We start from the raw sequence: 6,766 nt of genomic DNA on the forward strand, positions 1-6,766 counted from the left end.
TTTTTTTTCTTTTTTCTTTCGTTATTTATTTATTTTTCCTTTTCTTTCTTTTTTCCTCTCTCTCTCTCTCTCTCTCTCTCTCTCTCTCTCTCTCTCTCTCTCTGCCAAGGTCCCTGAGTGCCTCCTGACGTCACACCTGCTTCACACCTGCCTAATGATGACCCACCTGTTCATTCATCAGTAAATGGTCTTAGTAGCCTACTTATCAATCTTTACTTAATCCTTCTTTTTCTTTTTTTATTTCTTGTGTGTTTTTTTTATCTTTTTCTTATTTTTCATTCATTTATTTTTATCTCGTTTCACTTTTTTTTTTGGCTCGTTATAATCATTCGACTTTCGTTTCGTTCATTAGGAAGTTTATTATGATTTTTCTTCTTCCTCCTCCTCTTCCTCCTCCTCCTCCTCCTACTTTTTCTTCTCTGATGTTAATAGTAGCATCTTCTATTTTATCTCCTCGTAAGCCTCCTCCTCCTCCTCCTCTTCCTCCTCCGCCACCGTTATTTATAGTATTATCTAGTTTCTACCCTTGGCTTCCTTCCTCACTCCTCCCTCTCACCATCCTCCTCCTCCTCCTCCTCCTCTCAATAACAGCATCAAATATCCCTCCATAACGAGATACCGTCCAGGAGAGAGAGTGTGTTTTTCAGGGGACGGTCCCAATAGACTCCGCGGGTCATCTTCGCTAATCGAAAACTTTTATAGCATACGGCGGGAGGGAGGAAGCGAAGGCGGGTGACACGGAGCGGAGAGAGGGAGAGAGGGATGGAGGGAAGAAGGGAGAGTTGAATGGGGCCACGAAGCTTATATTACTAGTACCAAGAACCTGCTATTGAGTGTTGAAGCAATGATATTGGAGGTAGTTTCTTTACGTCGGTCTTAATAGCAGTCTTAATCAATAGTGTGTTTGTGTGTGGCGAAGGAAGAGGGGAGGAGGAAAGGTTAGGGGGTAGTGCTGTTGGTTGGGATAATCTGGTTTTATTAGTGTTAGTATACAAGTGATGATATTGGGGAGTATTTATAATAAGTATCGTATAGGATAGGTCCTAATATCAGTCTTAATTAATAGTGTGTTTGTGTGTGTAGGGAAGGAAGAGGGGAGGAGGAAAGGTTAGGGGGTAGTGCTGTTGGTTGGGATAATCTGGTTTTATTAGTGTTAGTATACAAGTGATGATATTGGGGAGTATTTGTAATGAGTATCGTATAGGATAGGTCCAAATATCAGTCTTAATTAATAGTGTGTTTGTGTGTGGGGAAGGAGGAGGGGAAAAGGAATTGTTAGGGGGTAGTAGAGTTGTTGGGATAAGCTCATAGAGAGAGCAGCGAGTAGCGGGCATTTTTTATTATTGTTTCCTTTTTTTGTGCCCTTGAGCTGTCTCCTTTGTTGTAAGAAAAAAAAAGTGGTGATGTTGGGATGTAGTTGTAATATGTGTCTTAATGTAGTATAGGTCCCAATATCAGTCTTAACATAGTGTAGGAAAAATGAAAGTTAAGTTACCGGAATGTGCAGGTAAACGGATGCCGAGTATCTTGAAAGCAAAAGTGCCATACATTTCGGCGCCCAAGTTTACATACATTTTGACAAGGCTTTCCGAGAGTTTTCCGTGGGTAGTTTTTTGAGCCTAGGAATAGTTTGACAAGGCCTCTATACCATGAACGTGAAAAGAAAAAAAAAACTCATGAGAACCCGATCAACCACCTATGATATTTTTTTCGGCCTCCATCACATACATTTTGACAAGGCTTCCGTAGAGGTTGTGAGTTTTCCGTGGGTAGTTTTTTGAGCCTAGGAATAGTTTGACAAGGCCTCTATACCATGAACGTGAATAAAAAATCATGACAACCCGATTAACCAACTATGATATTTTTTTCGGCGTCCAAACACATACATGCTTGCGTAAGAGTTGTGGGAGTTTCAAGGAGGGTAGTTTTATGAGCCTATTGATAGTTTAATGATGCTTCTATACTTTGAACGTGACAAACACTCATGAGAACGATATTAACCTACTTCTTGCCTTCCTTCCATCGCACTCTCTGGCATATGACCACAGATGTTGCGGCGACTAAACGAAACTTTCCAACTTCCTTCCATCGCACTCTCCGGCATATGACCACAGATGTTGCGGCGACTAAACGAAACTTTTCAACTTCCTCCCCTCGCACTTTTACAAACTATCACACATTTCTTCCTTTCTACAGACAGTTGAAAAGAGTCAGCATTTATCTCCCTCTTGGCCTTTAGAAATAGCTAATGACGGAGGCGGAGGGTCTGAGAATGCCGACTTAGGCTAAAAATATACCTGGGTCGCTGTAGAAAAGGGAGTAGGTTCGTGCATGCCTTGCCATAATTAGTGGACTTATAACTTTTTTTCTTGTTAAACGCTTAGAGAAATTGTTACGTGTGAGGAAAATATTAAAGGCTTATGAATGAAGGTTAGTTATTTGCCTCCTGCTCTCATAAACTCCGCCATGTAATTATTTTCTTTTTAATTTATTCCCTTGTGAAGTCTTTTTTATGCTGCTGTGTAAGGAGAGAGAGAGAGAGAGAGAGAGAGAGAGAGAGAGAGAGAGAGAGAGAGAATCGGCTTAGGAAAATAATAAATGAGAAGCAAAAATACCAGATTACGAAATAGAATAAAAAACGAAAAACGAAAAAGAAAGAAAGAAAAAGAAAGAAAGAAAGGAAAAGTGGATGCAAAATATATGAATGCAGGATAAAAAAAAAATTACAAAAAAAGCTGAGGGAAAAATAAAAGCGAAAAGAGGAAATAGAAAAAGGATGAAAGATGGAAAGGGAAAAAAACTAAAAATAAAGAAAGTTGTAATTGGCAGGGAAAGAAAACGAGACCCAAAAAGCCGAACAAGAAAAAAAAAACGTTGATATAAAAAGAGAAAGTATGGGAGGGAAATTTTATGCATGGAGGAGATAAATATGGAAACGGTAAAAAGACAGAAAGAAGAAACTAAAAATAAAGAAAGTCATTGATTGATAGGGGAAAAAATACAAGAAAAATGTCGATAAAAGAGATAACATGGGAAGGAAATATAAAGTGAATGGAGGAAATAAATATGGAAACGGTAAAAAAAAAAATAGAAAAAAAAACTGAAAATAAGGAAAGTAATTAATTGATAGGGAAAATGATAAAAAATATCGAAAAAAGAGATAACATGGGAAGGGAAAATAAACGGATGGAAGAAATGTATAGAGAGAAAGTAAGAAAAAAGATAATGGACAATAAAAATATCAATGCTCATAAATACGAAGGGAAAAATGTCACGAACCACTGAATGCTTATATCATTGTGTTTACCCGTCGGCCTCCAAATTGGTTGCTAATTGGCAGGTAACATGACTGGCTCTCTATTGCATCAGGTGTGTGTGCGTGTGTGTGTGTAATTCACCATGGCCTGATCACGTGTTGGACTAGTAATCGCCAGCAGGTACCCTCCCGACATGAGCAAGTGCTCTTTATCGTCGATCTGAGTACTGCCAGGACCTCACACCACACACCCCATCCCCCTTGCTCAAAAGGGGACAGTAACCACTCCTAGGCAACGGAAAGATTCCGGCCTGAGCGAGCTCGAACCGCCACCCTGTCAGACCGTGAAGCCTGTCAGCGCAACGCTGTGTGTGTGTGTGTGTGTGTGTGTGTGTGTGTGTGTGTGTGTGTGTATCAGTTATATAAGAGTAATTTTTTTCAAATCCACCTTTTCCGAGAAGTAGAGAGAGAGAGAGAGAGAGAGAGAGAGATTGTATGAAAAGTAAAAGAAATTAAAAGAAAACGTGACAAGATAACACACACACACACCCACAGAGGGAGAGAGAGAGGGGGGAATGATCTGGAATGTGTTCTTAACTTCGACACACACACACACACACACACACACACACACACACGTGCACACAAGGGCAAAATAGTTTTTCACATCGGGTCAGCTTATACAAGGTCCCCCATACTGGTTCTCTCTCTCTCTCTCTCTCTCTCTCTCTCTCTCTCTCTCTCTCTCTCTCTTACATTTCTTACATTCCTTCTCACATTTCTTCATTATTTCATTCATTACGAGAGAGAGAGAGAGAGAGAGAGAGAGTACTTATTGATATTCTCTCCCTCCCTCCTTCCGATCCCTCCGTGGCTGGCGAGGAACAGAGAGAGAGAGAGAGAGAAAGAGAGAGAGACCCACCGGCCTGCCCTAACCCAAGGCTCGATCTCACGTGTATGGGCGGCGCCTATCCCCGACGTCACGGAAGGGGCGGAGCTAAACACATGACATCACGGCGAAGGGGCGGGACTCATACCAAGACGTCACAAACGGAGTAGGATGAACGCGCCAAAAACTTATAAAATCACCATACAAACCTTACTTAGCGAGTATATGGAGGCGTTTGACGGGTTTTTAATTGTTGTGGAGTGGTTTTCCTATAGCCATGTGGTGTTGAAGGGGGTATAAGTGGTGATATAAGGGTGGAGGTGAGCCCATGCCTTTTACACGTGCGCGGTGGTGGTGGTGGAGGTGAGGGAGGACGGGGGTGGTGTCTGCGGGGTCTGCGTGAGGGTGGTGGTGACGTGGTGATGAGTGTGTAGTACCCGCTGCCCTTGTTGCTAGCCTCCGCCTCCTCCTTTTTCTCCTCCTCGCCACTTTCTCTCTTCTTTTCTTATTCCTTCTTTCGTAAATTCTCTCCTCTTTCTCAGTTCCGTCTCTTTCCTCGCTATGCCCACACTAACCTCTATTTCGCCTCTCTGCTCTTCCTTATATGTTTCCTCTTTTTTCTTTCTCCACTCTCCTTCTTCCCATCTTTCGTCTTTGCTTTGTCATTATTTCTCTTTTATTCTTTTCTTCCCTCTGCTCTGATCTCTCTCATTTTCCACCTCTTTTCCTTTCCTCCTTCCTTCCTTCTTCATTTTCTATCTCCATTCTTTCATTTCTTTTTCCTCTCGTTTCCTCGCCCATCGTTTCTCCTCCATCTTCTCCCTGCCTCTAGCCTCTTTTTTCTTTCCTTTCCTTCCTTCTTCATTTCCTTTCTCTCCATTCTTTCCTCTCCTTTCCCTCTCCTCCATCCTCTTCCTGCCCCTTTTTTTTTTTCATTTCCTTCCTCCATTCCTTTCTTCCTCTCCTATCTCCCTCTTCCTCCAGTCTTTCCTCCTCCCCTCACAGTGTGTTAATGACCTTGGTGTCAAAACCGCGTCAAAAGTCAAATTCTTTCAACGGCAGTTAGAAAGAAATCAATCAAAATGCTGGGTTTAATTACCGAAGACTTTCCATTCAAGTATAATGTTATATTACTGCTACATAATAGTTTAGTCAGGCCTCATTTAGACTACACGGTACAGCTTTTATCTCCACCGTACACATGACGTTCTTTAAGTAGACGTTGTTCAATGAAGGTCAACAAAGATGTTCTCTCACCCATACGAAAGTTAACCATACGAGGAAAAGTTCTTAATATTAGGCTATGTTCTTTTTAAATATGCCGCCTCGGAAGGAAAATGATCGAATGTTTTAAAGATACTCAATGGCTTTATGAATGTGGGTGAATTACTGAAGTCCAAACTAATGATTATGTTCAGATTTCACCAATTTCCTTTCGGTTTCATTACATAACACCTTTTCTGCACTATAGGGTCTGTGTGGATCATAAATCTATATATAATACTAACCATTTATATTACTCTTCTACATATTACCTCCCTTCTCATCCTTCTCTACCTCCTCATTACTCTTCCCTCCTTAACTTGTCCTTCTTGTCACCCTCCTCTTCCTTCTGTTACCCTTGATCCTCCTTCTCCTCCTCCTTCTGTTGCTATGAGGGTTGGAACAGTGGAGCGTGGCTGATGTTTGTATGTTCGTTTGTTTGTCTTCCTGAGTGAATGTGTGACGTTAATTCTCTCTCTCTCTCTCTCTCTCTCTCTCTCTCTCTCTCTCTCTCTCTCTCTCTCTCTCTCTCTCTCTCCAACTACTATACTACTACTACCAACAACAACAACTTTACTTATCACATCAAGTATAGTAGTAGTGGTAGTAGTAGTAGTAGTAGTAGTAGTAGTAAACAAAATTCAACTATATAACATACACAACTATCTCCTCACTACATACACACATACATACATAACATAGAAAACATACACTCTCATACACACATTCCAGTCATACACCCACTGATGTAACACCAGGGAGACACGTGATAAGTATATTCTTAGACGGTCTGACAGCTCGGCACGGAAGCAGAGTGAAGGGCTGAGTAGGCGGGCGGATGGGAGCGAGTGGTGTGTCTCGGGTGGCGTGATGGAGGGAGGGAGAGGGTAGGGAAGAGGGCTTGGGTGGACATTGAAAAAGAAATGCAGTGACGTGATTCGCAGGAAAAAATACAAGACCTCAGGAAAGGAAGGAACAGAGAAACAGGAACGTAGGAACTCGTGATAATGAAAGAAAGACAGAGAACTTAGCTGAAAGAAAAGCGGTTAAATGAAAGAGGAGGGAAGAAAAGAAAGAACCAGCGAGATATATAGACAAGAAAATGGTAATAGAAAAATACGGAAAAAGGTGAAGAAAAAATGGGAAAGTAGGAAAGTTAATGAAAAGGATAATTGTGTGGGTTGGCCGGTGAGTTAGGGTGTGGGTGGGAGGGAGGGTGATGGGTGGGATTCTTGAGTGGGTTGGGGGTCATGGGGTGTGGGTGGATGTGGGAGTGTAATTTTAGGACAGAATTAGCCACTCCTCTTACGTCATGTCGGTTGGTGATGACAGTGGTGGTGATGGTAGTGGTGATGGTG

General features: G+C 41.8%; 1 protein-coding gene across 3 annotated transcripts in view; it reads left to right on the forward strand.

Annotated features, from left to right (window-relative positions):
• LOC127005094 (protein timeless-like) overlaps nt 1-6,766 on the forward strand; it is a 101,326-nt gene that overhangs the window by 22,907 nt on the left and 71,653 nt on the right. The window lies entirely within an intron of this gene.

The sequence above is a fragment of the Eriocheir sinensis genome, chromosome 29 (assembly GCF_024679095.1).
Source record: "Eriocheir sinensis breed Jianghai 21 chromosome 29, ASM2467909v1, whole genome shotgun sequence".
In the NCBI taxonomy this organism is placed as follows: Eukaryota; Metazoa; Arthropoda; class Malacostraca; order Decapoda; family Varunidae; genus Eriocheir; species Eriocheir sinensis.